At 40.0% G+C, this 19,329-nt stretch overlaps 1 pseudogene; it reads left to right on the plus strand.

Annotated features, from left to right (window-relative positions):
• Positions 1–11,332: 11,332 nt before the first annotated feature.
• LOC142443222 (eukaryotic translation initiation factor 1A, X-chromosomal-like) lies at positions 11,333–11,773 on the plus strand (annotated as a pseudogene).
• Positions 11,774–19,329: the final 7,556 nt, after the last annotated feature.

Consider the following 19,329-nt stretch of genomic DNA (forward strand, 5'->3'; position numbering starts at 1 on the left):
GCAATGGCATTAGATTATCATCATGTTCAACAATTGCCAACATCTGCAAAATTTCCTATCATACACATCACAGAAACCCTTAAAAAATAATTCTGACTTGAAAATTTCCTCCTTAACATGGAATAAATAACTCTATTACTTTCTTGCTCTAATTATTTTGAATCGAAGTCTACTTTAAGTACCTTTCTCTTCCTGTGCAAAGAATGAACCCTACACTCTGTTCAATACCTTCATTGTCTTTCAGGCAGATTTCTTTCTTAATCAGTATTTTACTTCAATCATTTTATTGGGGCCTTTACACATCTTATCACAATCCATACATATTTCCATTGTATCAAGCACATTTGTCCATTTGTTGCCCTCCTCATTCTCAAAATATTTGCTTTCCACTTGAGCCCTTGGGATCATCTCCTCACTCCCCGCTCCCCCCACCTTCATGAACCCTTGATGATTTATAAATTATTCTTATTTTGTCATAACTTACCTACTCCTTTCACCCACTTTTCTGTTGTTCATCCCCCAGGGAGGAGGTTATATGTAGATCCTTGTAATCGGTTCCCTCTTTCCAACCCACCTACCCTCCCTCCACCCTCCACTCTCAGCACTGTTCCTGAAGGGATCATCTGTCCTGGATTCCCTGTGTTTCCAGTTCCTATCTGTACCAGTATACATCCTCTGTTACAGCTGGATTTGTAAGGTAGAATTGGGATCATGATAGTGGGGTGGGGGAAAGCATTTAAGAGCCAGAGGAAAGTTGTGTGTTTCATCATTGCTACACTGCACCCTAATTGGCTCATCTCCTCCCCACGACCCTTCTGTAAGGGGATGTCCAGCTGCCTACAGATGAGCTTTGGGTCCCCACTCCACACTTTCCTTCATTTACAATTATATGACTTGCTTGTTCTTTGATGCCTGATACCTGATCCCTTCAACAGCTTGTGATCACACAGGCTGGTGTGCTTCTTCCATGTGGGCAATGTTGCTGCTGAGCTAGATGGCCGCTTGTTTACCTTCAAGTCTTTAAGACCCCAGATGCTATATCTTTTGATAGCCAGGCACCATCAGCTTTCTTCACATTAGCGTATGCACCCATTTGTCTTCAGCAAATGTATCAGGGAAGTGAGCACACGATGATAAGAGTTTTTGTTCTTTGATGCTTGATAACTGATCCCATCCGGCACCTCGTGACCACACAGGCTGTTGTGCTTCTTCCATGTGGGCTTTGTTGCTTCTGAGCTAGGTGGCTGCTTGCTTACCTTCAAGTCTTTAAGATCCTAGGTGCTATATAATTTCATAGCTGGGCTCCATGAGCTTACTTCACACATTTTATTATGCACACATTTGTCTTCAGCGATTATATCAGGAAGGTGAGCATCATGGAATGCCAGTTCAATAGAACAAAGTATTCTTACATTGAGGGAGTACTTGAGTACAGTCCCAATATCCATCTGCTACCTTAAAACTATATGGGAAACAGAAAGATTTCTCACAAATCGTCTCCCCCAAATATGTTACACTGCTTGCAGGTAATCATAAAAGTTACTTCCCGTGAAACAATCAGCTACCAGACTGCTGTCTCCTCCCACCACAGGTGGGCCTGCTCCCTGCTGCCAGGGACAATGGGTTATTTCTCTCTTAGGTTTGTGCCCATTGGCTTGGTTCCTTTAGTTGGGGTTTACACCTACTAATAATGGTTCCTATGGAGATCCAGAGAACAGATCAAACCCTCTCAGTGACATCAAGTTAGGCTACCATCTTGAATATAGGATCCACCTGTCTTGTCACATGGATAACCCAATTCCTCCCCTTCCTATTGTGTTTATACCCCTAGATTGTCCCCCTCTCATTGCTGTATAACTTATATTGCAAACCCTTCCTGTGACATATGTCTTTACCTATAATTAGTGGGCTTGCACACTCCCCTCAGAGGTATATGCACAGGGTTAATAAAGAGTGCTCTCTCTCTTGGCTCCTCCCTTGATCTCTCACCAGCTTCTCCTCTCACATGCTCGCTACCCTGTTCCCTTTCCCCTTGTCCTCCTTCCCTTCCACCTCTCTCCAAGTGGACCACCAAGCAGAGCTTAGGAAAGCATACTACCATGGTGAGGGAGAGTCATTGTGAGTCCAGACATAAAAATAACCTCATGGAGAAAGCTGACCTGAAGGGATGCTAAGGACCCTCCAGCTCTGGACCAAGAGAAGAAAGAAGTGAGGACAGGAGGCTGGATGAGGACTGCAGTGCCTGGCCAGCTAGAACTGCTGCACTGACCACTACCGTACCTGTACTGTCCATGGCAGGAAACCTGCTGAGACAACTCCAGGTAACACTCCTGACAATAGTCTGAACACTTAGGGCCAGAGAAAATGTTGCTGTGGGACCGACAGAAGGTGGAAGACAGTGTGAGCCCAGGAAACACATCTCCTGTATGTGATGGGATGCTGTCACCAGGGGGCTCTCTGAAGATACTGAGCCCAACACCCACCCCCAGTACTGATTCATGGAGGAAAACCGAGCTTCTTCTTATTTCTGTGGTTTCTTTTATCCTCACAAATAACCCTGCTCTTAGGAAACTTTTCATTCCAACTCTAAATACAGACGATAATATTGAAGTAACTTACTTCTTTCCCAATATTGTGAAATGTAATAGGTGAAAGAATTTGGGATGACGTACACTTGTTTCCATATGTATCCATATGTATGAAAAGATGCAGGTTGACCTTGTATTTATTCCAAAATAGGGTGAGGATAGAGTTTGTCATTAATTTCAATTGATCATCTGGATACATTTGATGGTAATGAACATAAAGTTACATTGAATATGAAATCTGCACAGATGTTCATATGATTGGTAGAGTGAAGACCTCAGAGAGAGGACTGTGTTCTCCCAAGGACTCTACCAGCATCGCTTTTCTAGTCTGAGTCCCAGAGCTACGGTCTCCATTTAGCCCTCTCCACCTTTACATACAAGTGCACCTCCCAGTCACATGCAAACACCAGTCCCATGAAACCACAGCGTGCTTGTACTTAAATTTGTATTCCTTCACACCCAAGAGAGCATTTTCTGGGTGTCATGAATCTTATCCACATGAACATGAATTGGGTGTGAGTTTTCCTCTTTCTGGTGGCAACTCTGGGAGGTAAATGCTTCAGGGATTCACACATGAAGTCTGCGGATGCAGTATCTGAGCACACAACTCACTGTGTTTCTCTTTATCCCCAGGTGACCTAGCCAAGGAGCAGCTACAAGAGTCAGGCCCTGGACAGGTGAAGCCATCACAGACCCTGCCTCTCACCTGTGCCGGCTCTGGATTCTCTTTAACAAGCTATATTGTGCACTGGATCCGCCAGGCTCCAGTAAAGTGACTGGAGTGGTTTGGTCCAATATGCATTGGTGGGAGCACAAGATATAATGCAGCTCTCTCATACCGGGTCAGTATCACCTGGGACACCTCCAAATGCAACTTTTATTTAAAATTGAGCTCTTTGGATCCTGAGGACACAGCCATGTATTACTGTGCTAGAGACACAGTGATGGGAAGTCAGTGTGAGCCCAGACACAAACCTCCCAGCAACAGGCCATGATTTTGGCAGATGCAAAAGAGAGAGAGAAGTCAGTGATGTTTTCCTCTCAGAAGCTGTGCTTTCCCCACCTTGTCAGCACCTCTCTAGGGACCACCAAGCACAGACTCTAGGGAGCCTTCATGTATCTGAACCTGGCTTCTGTTCATTGGAGTGGGCTTTGTCTGTATTTTACCATCTATCCAAAGATAGAATTCTCAGAAATACTAGTGTGTATTGATCACATCTCCATTTACCATTTAGGGCATTAACCACTGCTGTTTTTTGCAAAAGTTAGAAATATTCCAAGAAAGCAAACTCACTGCCATCGAGTTGATGACAATTTGATGATGCCCCTGTAGGTTTCCAGGATTGCAACTGTTGTGGGAGTAGAAAGCCCCATCTTTCTTCCTTGAGAGGCTGAGGGTTTCAAACTGTGGACATACACATCTCAGCACAACACATAACCAATACGCCACCAGCCTCATTATAAAAACATGAATGCAACAAAATATTCTCATGTGAGCCCCAAATTTTCTCCAAGCCATCAGATGGGTGTCCAAAGTTTTCATTCCAGTGAATGCTGACAAATGTATGCTTATGTAATAATTTTAACTTACAATGACCTTGATAATATTGTTGATATTGTTAGGTACCCTTGAGTTGGCTTCAACTCCCAGAGATCCTATGTACAAGGATGAACTGCTGCCCTGAAGTGCACTCTCCTCAGTCATTCCCGTTTGGACTCATCATTGCAGCCTTTGTGACAATCCACCTCCTTGAAAGTCTCTCTTTTTCAATGGCATTCCAATTTAGCAAACACAAGACCATTCTCTGGGTTCTGGTTCTGCATGATGCCATACCCAAATAAGTGAGATAAAGTCTTACTTGAATGCTTCCAAGAACCATTCCAGATGTGTTAATTCTGAAAGAGACCCACTTGTCCGGCAGGCAGCCCGTGGTATATTTAATATTATTCTCTAACACCATAACTCAAATGCATCAATTCTTCTTTGGTATTTCTCTTTTTTTCTTCTTCTTTGCATGTGGGTTGGATATTTTTTATTATTTTATTTTTATCAGTTTATTGGGGGCTCATATGGCTCTTATCACAATCCATCTATCCATTGTGTTGAGCATATTTGTACTTATGTTGTCATCATCATTTTAAAAACATTTTCTTCCTACTTGAGCCCTTGGTATCAGCTCCTCATTAAAAAAAATTCTTATTTGGCCTTTATTAGAGTCACTCTTAGGTATCACCACTACGGCAGCTGTTTCTGGCATTACAGATAGAGACCAGGGTTGCTACTAAAATCACACAATGTATAGGAAAGCATCCTACAATAAGTACTCAAGGAGCAATAAAATAGCAGTAGTGCCAGCATTGAAGAAATCTATATAATGTCTTAACACCAGTCAACATGAAGAGAAATGTTCATCAGCAGAAAGTAAAGGTCATGATGTATGTAAGTTATACTTAGAGGAACCTGGATCACAAAACCATGCGGCACAATGATTAAGTAATCAACTTTTAGGCAACAGGTTGGCAGTTCCACTCATTTGGATAAAGATCTGATAACTTTCTCCCATCAGTACTAAAGAAAAGAAAATCCTCTTCAGATAGTTCTCTTTCATGCAGGCTCTCTGAGTCTATGAGTCTCTGTGCCCAAACAACCTTGGATGCTTAAAGTTCTTTAAATATGTGGACAAGACAATGGCTACCAATAATTAGCCAAAGTACAGTGAACGTCAACATAAGAGCACTTATAAAGACATTGTATTGTGTTACATATTTCCCTTTGCTAGACGTGCTTCTCTGCATAAAGCATGTACCTTTCCCCCAGCACTGTTATTCAAACCAGGAAGAATGTTGTGTGTTCTGTTATATTTTCTTTTTGATGGTGCAAAGTGCCAGAGTCAGTTCCAAATTCTAAGTGATTCAATGTACAACAGAAGGAAATAATGCCTAGTTCAACATCACAATAACAATGAATATTTTTGAGCTCATTATTACAGCCAATGTGTCAAACCATCTCATGTTGTGCCTGTTATTCACTGATCCCCTACTTTATCATGGTTGATGTTTTCCTCAAGGGACTGGTATCAAGAGTCTCCCCATCCTTGATTCTAAGCAACTCTCTGGCTGTCCTCCTTTCAAAACAGATCTGTTTGTTTTATTGCCAACCCACCCCACAGTACTTTCCTCAGGCCATCATTTTTTCCATGGCCTTCTTTTTTTTATAGTCCAGAGTTCATATGCATATACTAATAATGAAAATATTATGACTTGGCTTTTGAAAGTGACATTTTTGAAACCCTGTAATGTGGGCCTGTCGGTACAGAGATGTAAAGGGCTATGGTGGTGCTGTGGGATAAAATTTGCTCACCACAAATAAGGTCAGGGATTCAAATCAGCCAACGGTTCCTCCTGAGTAAGATGACATTGTCTATTCCTGTACATAATTATACTCAGCAAAAGCCTAATAAGCAGTTCTCATCAGTCTTCTAGGGTTCCTATGAGCCAGAGTACATTTGCTTTTGAAAGAAGAGGTTGTTCATTTTTTAGCTCAATTGCTTGGTTTTCTGATTTTCCCTCAGTCAGAAGAATGTCTGGTGTGTTCCTAGCTCTCAGACCTCACAAAGAAAAATTAATTCATCAAACAAGACTGCTACACTGGAACTCTGATTTTGTAATTTCAAATGTTGGAATCTGGGGAGCCAGCTAATTCAATGTATGCTTGTGGGTCACATCACTCCTATCTCTGTCATCCAACTTGATTCAAGAATCAGCTCTGGAGATACTTTCTTGTGGAGCTGTGGTGCCTGTGCATTTGCACATTGTTCATAGTCCCCACCTCTTTTAACAGTCAGGAACACTCATAGGCAAATACCTGTTGTGGTTTCTTACTTAATAAGACCACCACCATCAATGCCCTGCAACCAGGGTATTCCAGAGCCTTCTGAGTCGGGGAGCCTTTGATAGAGAAATGTCTGCCTCCTTTCTCTTCCTCCTCCTGATGGTGCTGGTTCTCCCATCAGGTCACTGGCAGGGAGATGCAGTGGATCACAGCACATTCAAAGACATATGGGGCCTTTAATACTTGTTTCTGAAGACTCCAGGGGCCCTGTCCCACATGCAGCTACAGGAGTCAGGTGATCAGATGGTTAAGCTTCTCAGACCCTCACTCTCACCTCTACCATCGCTAGGGAGTCTATCTCCAACACCAGTGCTACTTGGGACTGGATCAGACAGAGCCCTAGGACAAGCCTTAAGTGGATGGGAAGGACCTTCTCTGAATCAGAGTGGTTTAGCAAATACACATCATTTCTCAGAGACCATCTAGTCACATCCATGAATCAGTTCTTCCTGCAGCTGAGCTCTTTTACCACTGACAAGCACTTTGCAAGGAGATAAGGAGAGGGAAAGTCAATGTGAGGCCCCACACAACCCACCATGCAGGAGAGCTGGGGGCTGAACTAAGAGAGCTCTTATAACAGCAGGGGTAGCACAGGCCCAGGAACCAGAAGCAGGTGGGTGTGTGAGCGCAGATGAGATCTTCTGCTGTGTCTTGGGTTCGCTTTGTTCCCACTGCTTAGGAGCAGATTGAGAGGAAACTCCAGTAGAAACTGCCCGAGGAGAGTATGGGGGTGGGGGTAGTTTTGACATTGTATGCTGAATTTTTCTTTTCTTTTTAACCTGATGAGTAATTTCTTTTAAAATTTGGTAAGTAGTCGCCATGTTCTTAAACATAGACCCTGGGATCTTCTTCAGGATTACATTAAAGTTATAGATTGTTTAGAGTGTTTTACTTTTACAAAGTTAAGACTTCCTCTTCGTGAACATGACCCGTTATTCTAATTATGGGTGTGTCTTTTGGTATCTTGGAAAAATGTTTTCTTATCATTTTCATTATATAAGACTTTTGTTTCTCTGCTTGGGCTTACTCCAATTTACTTTATATTTTAAGTGGTTATTGTAAATTGTATTATTTTCTGATTTTCTTTTCAGAGCTTTCTCTAATGGTACGTGGGAATCAAACTGATTATCTGTGTTCCCCTTATAACCTGTGAAATTGCTTAACCTTCAAAACCGGTTTCAATAATTTTCTTCTAGAGCTTTTGGGTTTTCTATGTTTAGAGTGATATCCTCAGCAATTATAGAGAGTTTTATTTCTTTATTACCATTTTGGATGCATTCATCTATCATTTGTTGATTTATAGTTATAGTTAAATTTGAAGCATGATATGAAATAAGATTTATATTTAATGGTATCCTTATCTGGTTCCAATTTGACAGGTAAATGCTTGTGCTTCCTCTCCATGGAGTGCAATATTTGCAACTGGCATTGTATGTTGCTGTTTTAAGTCCTATCAAATCAGTTTGGATTCATAGCAACACTAGAGAAAACAGAATGAAACAGAATCATCCTTACAATTGTCATGTATGAGGCCCTTTTTGCAGTTACTGTGCCAACTATGTTCTTAAAGTTCATCCTTTTAAAAATGACCTTATGCTTTATCAAGCATGATGTCTTTTTCCAAGTTCTGATTTCCTTGACACATGTTCAAAGTACTTGAGATGAAGTAATACTATGCTCACTTCTTTCTATTAAGCATCACAAGTGTACATCATCCAATATACGCTTGTTCCTCTGACAGTCCACCACACCATCAAATTATTCACCAGTATCATTATTCAAATACATTGTTTCATCTTCGATCTTTCTCATTCATTGTCCAACTTTGACATGCATATGAGACCATTGAAATTTCATAGCTTTGGCCAGGTGTATTTTAGTCCTCAAAGAGACATTCTTGCTCTTCAATCTTTAAAGAGGTCTTGTGCTGCAGTTTCACTGAAATGCATCATTTGATTGACAGCGGCTTCCTGAACACTGATTGTAAATCTAAGCAAGATGAACTCCATCACAGCTTCGATCTTATCTCCACTTATCATATTTTCAATTGGTCCCATAGTGAGGAGTTTCATTTTCTTTGCATTGATTTGTAATGTAGAGTGAAGGCAGCAATTTCTGAACTTCATCTGTAAGTTTTCAAGTCATGCGATATTGGAACATGTAGTTTTATTTCACCTGCATATCACAGATTATTAGCTGGGTTTACTACATCCTGATGTTGTGTTTTCCATTTAGTACAGCTTCTTGAGTTATTTGTTCTGTTTAGCATGGTGCACAGAGAAACGGCTGACATTTCCAGCAATTCTGTATTTCTGTGATGCACAATGAATACCCATGGAAGAAACAAACAAGAAATCACACCATGGACTGCATTGAGCAGAGATATGAAAAATGACTTTATGAAAGTACCTAAAATGCGTTCCAGAAAATATGGCCATTCTATAACCACCCATTCCAAGAAAATATCTCCAAATGAAACAATGCTAATCTAATACACAATAATAGCACCAATGAATAATGTGTTACTATATTTGTATCTTTTCAACTTAAATGTCTCCTTCATTCAAGTACCATTTCATGCCCTTTGCCTATTTTGATTATCCAAACTCTGTACATGTTCCACTGTCGTGACTGGTATTAAGTGAGATGACATGATAAAGAAATAGGAATTAACTCTCCAGGAAATATGCAGAGAAATGAGAAAACATAGTAGAATAAATGTTCACTAATAATTAGGGGTATTAATAAAATTAGAATTTCTTAACACTCTATGATTTCTGTGTCCATAGTTTCTCTGATCTTCAGCCTAAGGAGCTTGATTTCTCAATAGATAGAGGCAAACAAACCTCAAGAGAATGGAGGACATTAGACTTTCTCTTTTCAGTTTCTGAGAAAAGACTGGAGGTTTATCTGCCTTTTTCCTTTTTTCTTCTGGGATTTCTAACATGCAGATCACCCCTTCAATTTCCAGATTAAATTTCAAAACTTGGTGAAAAACATCACATTTGGGGAAGAGTTTTTTTTTAAGAACTACATAACTTGTCCCTAGTATAGATTTTCTTTTGGCTATTCTTTGGCCTCATAATTAATTTCTAGTAGTATCATGAAATTCTAAAAATGTGTAGGAATAAAAGAAGTGTGCATTAGTTACCATCATTGATTATCTTGGATGTCCTGTGACAGCTTCAGCATCATTATTTGGACCCAGGAGTGATGAATCCTTCACAGAGACTCATCACTTAAAATTTGCTGCCTCTGATAACTACGTATTTCTGGCGCTGGATCTACCAAAACCTGCAGAAGAGATTGGAGTCGTTGTTATCAATATGTTTTAGTAGAAGAAAACAATTACCCATCACAATTGAGTTGACTCTCAAGCTCAAAAAGCATGTCCACGAAGAAGTTCTCCCTGCAGCTGAGCTCAACGACCACTGAGGGCACCGCTGTCCATTACTCTGAGAGGAACTGTGAGAGGACTCAGTGCCATCCCATGCACAAGCTTCACTACAATAATGACATTGGCGTATAGGAACACGTAGGCTGCACAAAGTACAGGAGCCAGGCTCCCGGGGCAATGGGAAAAAGCATGGGGGCAAGGAGCTCCTTGTTGGCATCTAGGGTTTCCTTTCCTACCAAATCATTTTCTCCAAGAATTCTCTCTTCCATAATGTTTATTACAAAACACATCAGTTTCAATATTCACTCATATGTGATATAAGTAAACACAATTAAATATATGTATGTGTGCATACATGAACTCTGGTGGTGTAGTGGTTAGTTGATAGGGTATGAGCTTAAAGCCCAGGGGCTCAAAACCACCAGCTGTTCCACAGGAGAAAAATGGTGTTTTCTGCTCCCATAAGGAGTTACAGTTTCAGAAACGCTCAAATCTACCCTTTCCTATAGGGTCGCAATGTGTCTGCATTGACTCAATGCAATGAGTGAGAGTGATAAATACATTAATAAATACAAATCCTGTTTGAATCATTAACATACGTTTAATGGTTTTCGTATCTTGGATGGCTGTACTGAATGAAAATTAAAGTGCAATATTAAAAAGTGTGGGATTCGCTAAGCCAGGCAGCGGAGGGAGGAAGCCCTAGCTTGAGCTAGCTAATAAACTCCTTGTTCCACTTTTGCATCTCAACTGGTTGTGATGATTATTGCGTGCACCCAAGGTAAGTTTGCCTTCCTTCCTCAAATCTCATATTTGGGAGCTCGTCCAGGATTGGTAATAGACAGCCTGAGCCCTGCCAAGGACAAACTGACTGACCTTGGGATAGGAGGGTTTTTTTTTCCTCTGAAATTCTGTCCAGACACATGTATGGGTGGCGCTGTTAATTGGGACCAGAATACAAGCAATGTGGAAGCGCCAGAGCTGTCACTGGTTGGGTTCAGGGTGGGAGACATCCTCCTGTTCCACTGGTAAGTTCCGGTTAGAGTCTGGACCTAATCATGATTCAGCACTTTTTTGCCGGAAGCCATGTGGATACCCCCACCATTCTTGAGATGATTTCCCCTTCACTGACTTGGCTTTTGCCCTACTTTGGGTCTCATTTCATCTCTTTTGTGAGATGGTGGAAGATTTTTTTTGGATTGTTGGTGCACATAGTATGTTGGAGCTGTGAGCATTGGCAGCTCTGGAGTGGTATGTTTTCTTGATGCGCATTGAACATTTAATTAAAATTCTCTTCATACACGAAAAAAAAAGTGTGGGATTTACTATTTCACGCTCCACTTGATCCTTAGCGCCTGCTCCATCCTGCTCTCTCCCCTTCGTTAGTCTTCGCTCCCCTCAAAGGAATTGCTGCTGCCGTAGTTGCCCAAAGAGAGTCGGAAACACCACAAGGCCATGGTCCTGCCTAAGAATAAAGGTAAAGGAGGTAAATATAGACGTAGAGGTAAGAATGAAAACGAGTCTGAAAAAAAGAGAACTGGCGTTCAAAGAAGATGGGCAAGAATATGCACAGGTCTTCAAAATGTTGGGAGATGGAGGATTAGAAGCCATGTGGTTTGATGTTGTAAAGAGATGTGTCACATCAGGGGAAAATTGAGGGGAAAGGTTTGGCTAAATACCTTGGACATCACATTGGCCAGTCTACGAGACTATCAGGATAACAAAGTGGACGTCATTTTAAAAGACAACGCAGATGAAGCTAGAAGTCTGAAGGCCTATGGCAAGCTTCCAGCGCATGTCAAAATCAATGAAACGGATACCTTTGGCTCTGGAGATAATGATGAAATCCAGTTTGACGACATAGGAGATGATGATGAGGACATTGATAATATCTAAGTAGAACCGCATGCTTTACATTCCATTAGAATGAGGATTGGCCTACAATTTTGTGCTCTCCCATTGTAGAAGATTGCAATTTCATCAGCATGAGTACTATTTATTCAGGCAGGTTGATTTGTTTTTAAGGGGTTGGTGTTTCCTTTAAAGCCGAGAATGTTGAAATATCTTAAGTAAAATCTTAGGCCCACTTTATTCTGTTGAAGTAATAAGAGTTTCTGGGTAAAAGACCAACCATAAAAGCTATTATTAAAAAATATTTTAAAGCAATTTTGCCTTTCCCAGGTTGGTCACTTTACTTCCAGGAACTAGATATTCAAATTAATTCATTGTCCACTATTTATTAAGGGTTTTGACAGGTCTATTGACTATACAAAGTCTTTCTGTCTGCTCCAAATACCTATTAGTCCCTGGAGATTTTGATACTGTTTTAAGAGTGACAGAGTCTGCATCTATAGTCAAAATAATTGGGTCTATTTTTTTTTCATATTTGAATAGCATATGGCATTTTATACTGATTTTGATATCACATAGTTCGGTTTCTGATCTTGTGTTGTCAGCATTAAGACATGTGAAAAGGCATTTGCAAAATTCGCTTTTCAGAACTTCAGTTTTAGTGGCAATTTTTAATTTTTAAAGCTAGTAGTTACAGAAATTGAAAACTAGGTGGCACTAAATTATTTTAACATTGGAAATACTGAGTAATTTTGACTTTTTTTTTAAAGTCGTGTGCATAGGAAAGTTCCCAAATGGATATGTTCTAATGAGATGCATGTATGTAGACTGTTTTTACAGAACAAAATCCTCATGCTAAATATATTGTTTTATTTTCAAAAGTTATAAATCATAAGCTATAATTTGGAGTATTTTATAAACAATTGAGTTATATATAAATGAAGATCTAATTTCATTAATTTATACAAATGAAGCCTTCTTCACACCATCCCTAAACTAGTGAAGGGGAATGGAATCATTGCAGCTTAAGGAATGGAAAAAGAAGTGTCCAATTTCTAAAAGGAAAAACTACAGCTAAGGAACAAAATAAGTTGAAGAGTGTATTATGTACTTTCCATTAAGGATTATGTATTTGATTTTGTGTACATTTGTGGGGCGGTTAAGTTTATCCTCTTTTCAAATGGTATTAACTCTGATAAAGTGAAGATCAAGGCTGGAATAGTTCAATCTCCCTGACCACATTTGAGTTTCATCCTACTTCTGAAGGAGCGATCCATAATGAATTGATTTCCAGAGAACTTTCCAATGTTGAGAAATAATTAAGGAGAATATAAAGGGGATAAACTTCCCTTCACATGGCTATAGGAAAACTAATGTATCATCCCTTATCCTTCTCTGCTATAATTCCCTTTTCTGAAAAATCTGAGGCCAGAATATGTGCTAAGAATCGAAAAATAGGAATCATATCTTCACACACACAAAAAAATTATGGGACTCAATGTAAGAGAACTTAGTTTGGACTTCATAGCAACAACCCTATGTAAATTATAGAAACAAAATTATAAAATTAATTACCTCAGTTTCTATCTAATGAAACTAGAAAAAGTTGCCATATGCCATATCACAGATTAGAATGGAGAAAATAATAAATAAAGGAAGTCAAATAAATGAAATAGCAGGAACACAATAAATAAGCTAATTAAACAAAAACTATTTGAAAAGATGAAGTAAAGTGATAAATATCCAGTTTTCCTGATCATGACAAAAGGAAGAGGACTGGAATCTCCAAGATAAGAAAGCAGAGAGGAAACATCATTGTGCAAGGTTTGTGGACATGTTTTATGAACAACTAGATGTCTGCTGTTTAAAAATATCACTGAAATGTGAAAATTCTTGGAACATAAGGAAACCAATAATGTTTCCAACAAGAAAGAGATAATAGAGCCATCCAGTATATGCACCTGCATCCACATCTTAAAGGGAACAAGTCAGAATGTACTGTTACCTCTCATGCCACAATGGGTATTGTGTATGTGATATAAAGTTCATAAACTTACAACTACTTTAAAAATATTGATAATATCTAACAACTAAAGCAATGCCTGATAAACAGATTAAGAGCTCTGTTGTCCTTTGAGAGTGCTTGTGTTTCTGAGTCTGAGGGAGAACTCTGGTCCATATTCTCGATTCCTCTGCTTCTAAATATCAGGGGACATGCAAATGCAGCTCTCTGCCTGCAGATAAATCAGCCACAGTCCCTGATGTGGGAGATCTCAGAGGACAGTCCCAGTCTCTGAGGTCTCTGCTATTTCCATTTGTGCTCAGGAGCTAGTCCACAGGATACAACATGCGTTTTTCACCAACCTTGGCTTTCACTGTGGCCATTTTACATAGTAATCATTGTAGACCATGTAAAATGGTCTGATTTGATATTATTGTAAGTATAATTGTGCATACATTAGTTTGTATGTGTGTGATCTAATCACGGTGCCTCTGTATTTGCAGGTGTCCAGTGTGAGGTGCAGCTGTTGGAGTCTGGGGGCGATCTAAGAAAGCCTGGGGGGTCTCTGAGACTCTCATGTGCTGCCTCTGGATTCACCTTCAGTAGCTATGGCATGAACTGGGTCCGCCATGGGCCAGGGAAGGGCCTGCAGTGGGTTGCATGCATTACTACTGGTGGTGGTACATACTACACAGACTCAGTAAAGGGCCGATTCACCATCTCCAGAGAAAACGCCAAGAACACGCTGTATCTGCAGATGAACAGCCTGAAAGCTGAGGATACGGCCACGTATTACTGTGCAAGAGACACAGTGAGGGGAAGTCAGTGAGAGCCCAGACACAAACCTCCCCTGCAGGGAGAAAGCATGTCTCCAGGGGGAGCACAGGCCCCACAGAGCACAGGATCAGTCCCAGCAGCAGGTGCAGATGGTTTCAACTTGGGGATTCTGCCCCATCTCACTGTTCCCCAGGAAATCTCTCTCTTTTTATTTCGTGATTATATACCCACCCATGATATATCCTAATTCAAAAACGGTATTTTAAAAGTAGGAAACATTCTCACATGCAGAAAGAGCAGCTGTCCCTTATGGAGGGGGAAAGACCTTGACAGGCGCCCCCAGCGTCAGATATCTGCTAAAGCTCAAGAATTGATTTTACAATCAGATGCAGGGAAAACGCAGTCCCTAGCTAGTGCTAATTGTGAAATGTGCACTCATGTCTGAACGGTTAGTTTGAGCCCACCCATGGATGCCATAGGACACAGGACTTATGATCTGATTCTTGTTGCTGTTTGGTGTAATTGAATTGCTTCCAGCCCATAGCGATCCTGTGCACAACTGAACCAAATACTGCATGTGCTGCACCATCCTCACAATTGTTCCCATGGCCGAGCCCATTGATGAAGCCAGTGTGTCAATCAATCTCGTTAAGCGCCTTCTTCTTTTTCACCACCCCTCAACTTTATCAAACATGATGTCCTTCTCCAGGTCCTGGTCTCTCCTGATAATATGTCCAAAGTATGTAAGATGAAGTCTTGTCATCCTTGCTTCTACGGAGCACTCTGGCCTTACTTCTAAAAATGCAGATCTGTGAGTCCTTTTAGCAGTCCCCGGTACTTTCAATAATATTCTCCACCACAATCCAAATGCATTGATGCTTCCTTCTTCCTTATTCAATGTCCAACTTTCACAGGCACATGATGCAATGGAGAATATCATGGCTTGGGTCAGGAACACCTTATTCCTCAAAGCAACATCCTTGCTCTTCTGGTGCACAAGAGACCTTCTGCACCAGATTTATACAATGAAATCTATGTTTTGATCTTTGACTATTGCTTCCATTAGCATTGATTATGGATCCAAGTAAGACAAAATCCATGACAACCTCAACCTTTTCTCCATTTAGTGTGATGTTCCTATTGGTCCCGTGGTGAACATTTTGGCCTTCCCTACAATGAGTTGTAATCTATACCCAAGGCTAAAATCCCTGGTCTTCATCAGCAAGCCCTTCAATCCCTCCTCACTTTCATTAAGAATGGTTGTCTCATCTGCATACCACAGGGTATTAATAAACCTTCATCCAATCTTGCTAGACTTATTCACACAAGTCAGCTACTCTGCTGATTTGCTCAGCATATAGAATAAACAACTATGGTGAGAGGATACAACCCTGATGCACACCTTTCTTGATTTTAAACTGTGCATATTCCCTTATTCAATTCATACAAATGCCTCTTGATTCATGTGAAATTTCCTCATGAGCATAATGAAGTGCTCTGGAGTTCACTTTCTTCTCAAGGTTATCCACAGTTTATCATGGTCAACACAGTTGAATGCCAGTCAATGAAGCGTAAATAAATATCTTTCAGTTATTCTCAACTGTGAGCCAAGAACAACCTGGTTTCAGCAATGATATCCCTTGTTCTACATCCATTTCTGAATCTGGCATGAACTTCTGGAAGTTCCGTGTCCAAGTACTGCTTCAAACCGTGTTGGTTGATCTTAAGCAAAATTTTACTTGTGTGTGGTATCAATATCATTCTATGGTTTGAAAATTTTTTGTACCACCAGTCTTCGAAAAGGGCACAAATATGTGTCTCTTCCAGTCCATTGGCCAAGTATTTGTCTTCTAAATTTCCTGACATATATGAGTGAGGGCTTCTAGTGCTTCTTCAGGTTTCTGAAACATTTCAATAGGTATTCCACCAATTCCTGGCCAATGCATTCAGTACACTTTAAATTTCTTCCTGCAGCACCACTGGTTCTGGTTCATATGCTACCTCCTGAAATAGTAGAAAGTAGACTAGTTTTTTTTTGGTATAGTTACTCTGTGTATTCTTTCCATTTTTTCATGATGCTGTGTCATTCATTAATGCATGCAGGAAGCATGATCTACTTGGGAAGTATTAATCTCAGGGATTACAAGAGAGTGTAATTTCTTCAATATGATACTCTCTAGGATTTAATTTGAATGAAGAGGCTGGGTTGTTCCAGGAGAGTAACATCTAATAGCATGATGGGATTAATACCTGACCCTTTGCCTCATATAGGTGTGTGGGAGTCAAGTTGAACTGCCTAAAACACTCTATATTCAATATATCATCATGTGATGAACCTAGATTTGGCTCCAAGCATGAGCCCAGCTAGCACTGGTGTTCCTTGCAAATCTTGGTTGTCACAGAAAGTTATTTCTGGTTCTCAGATGGTTGTTATACAATTAATTAAAGTGAGGATAATGCCAGTAAACTTAATGCATTGTGTTACTTCTGTTTTTCCCAATGCATGTTTTTTTCAGGCTACAGTTTAGAGGAGTGACTCAAATCTTCAAGATTTCCCTGACCGTAAGGACAGAGGAGTATTTTATTAATTTTTTTTAAATTTTGGTATGATCTCATCCATAATCTCAGGACTCAGTGGCACATAACCTTCAATGGGGAATGTTCAGATGATTTTTCAGTATAATAAGCCTCCTGGTTAAGCTCCTAAAAACACCCTGCCACACAGTTGATTTGAATTCATAGTGTCCCTCTAAAGCAGAGTTGAAATGGCCTTTCCCTTTCCAAGGACTTACATCTACAGAGGAGCAGACAGCCACCATAGCTTCTTCTGCCTCCTGGTGCAGTCTTCACCTCTGAGCAGTTATCTTGTCCCTTCTGACATCATTCAGAAGGGAGTTCTACTGCCCCAAATTGTTCATACAATTCCCCTTAATGTAGTCGTGTTTATTTTACTTCTAACTGTCCACAATCCACTGAAGAGACCCAGCAAGGCAGAAAAACCACACTATTTACATGAAATCAATTTTATGAATGTGTTTTACTAAATTACATCTACAAGTTGTTATCATTTGTGTGCGGAGTAGTTTATTTTCCTCATATATTTCCTTCAATGAGAGAGTGTTCAGGCCCAAGATGTTTTGTAGATACCCAACAGTGTGCAGAGAAAAAGCAGGAAATGGGGTGAGAACTAGCCCATAACTTAATAAAGGCAACCTTCTAAAGTAATAAAATTGCTTTGGATTGAATGAGTACTTTACACTCCACAGTAAGTTTTAAATATCTATAGCTGTAAATTTGTTTTACTTGAACTAATGGTTTTCCATGTTAGTTACTCACTCAGAGTGATTCTGAATATAGAAAATAATGCCTATGGCCTGGTTTCCATTGAGTGTGATTTCTAGATCTCAATGATTCATAAACGTAGGAAAGTATAGTCAATTTACCATGAAATAATGGAGAAAGAAAAATGATGGGTATTTTATAATCTGTAAATCCCTGGGACTTGAAAATCATTGACCTTCTTTCTAAAGCTATCTTCTCCCTTGGAGTTTTCTACCTCTTTGACCAGTTATTCTAGCATCAGCCTTGTTCTACATGAAGAGGACTCTGGGCTTGGTGAATGGAAAATAAAGGTGGAGGACTGTGTTCTCCTGAGGGGCAGTCAACATTCCAGTCCCAGAAGAGTCTATTACAAAGATCCTACTCACATGCAAATCTCCACTTAGTTCATCAGATGAAATTTCATAATACATTTCTTTATATTTATGCTCTTTATAAGTCCATGTACTATTTATGGAAATGTTGGACTTTATTCACAAGAGTTTGGAATGTGTTTGTGTCATTTTCTTCTTGGTGGCAGCTCACTGATGCAATAGCTCAGGGATTCAGACACGAAAGTCTGGAAATGTTTCATTCTACCCAGTGGTTCACTGGATTCTTCCTCGTTCAGAGGTCTCCTGTCCCAGCTGCAGATGCAGGAGTTGGACCAGGTCTAGTGAGATTCAAAGATCTTTTCCTTTACTTGTGATTTCTCAAGGTGCTCCTCAATCAGCATTTCTGAAAGCTGGGCCACTCAGGATGCATTAAAGAGATGAAAATATGTCATTACTATATGGAGAGGTTGGAGTTATAACTCCTCTCTGATTTCTTGAGTACAAATTACTCCTCTCTGATTTCTTGAGTGCCCCTTTAATACTCATATTTTTATTTAAAACTGAGCACTCTGATGGCTGATGACATGAGTGTTAATTTCTGTGCATGGAGGCAGTGAAGGAAGCTTTACCCTAACACAAAATGTCAACTGAAAAGAGAGTTTTGAACTTCAGTGTGCTCTTGAGGCTATTGAGAATGGGGGCCTAGAGAAAGATGAAAATTGTTTGATCAGGGAATTTGGGGATTTATTTTTCCTAGAACCTGTGGTTAGAATGGCATGAGGTACATATTTATCAGCTCCTTGGGAGAATGACTCAAGTTTTTAACTCCTGAAAACAGTCTCTGTCTTGGGAATCCATAAGTGGCTTATGTGAGTCAGCATTGACTGAATGGCAGTGATTTGGGAGTTTTTGTTTATTTTGTTAAAAGTTGGGCATATTTGACAGACTGTAGATATCAGCATATTGTTTTACATATTTTCATTTTCCATTTGATGTGATCACGGTGTACCTCTAGCTATAAATTTATAATACAGGTGTGAGCAAATCTTGTCGGTGATGAATTTGAAATAATTTCCTTCTTTCTGGGTAACAGAGTTAAACTTTGCTTTGATACTTGCACTAGAGGTTCTATTTAACATGCTTTCCACAGAGATTGTGTGTTATGTCCC

The sequence above is a fragment of the Tenrec ecaudatus genome, chromosome 3, assembly GCF_050624435.1.
Source record: "Tenrec ecaudatus isolate mTenEca1 chromosome 3, mTenEca1.hap1, whole genome shotgun sequence".
NCBI lineage: Eukaryota > Metazoa > Chordata > Mammalia > Afrosoricida > Tenrecidae > Tenrec > Tenrec ecaudatus.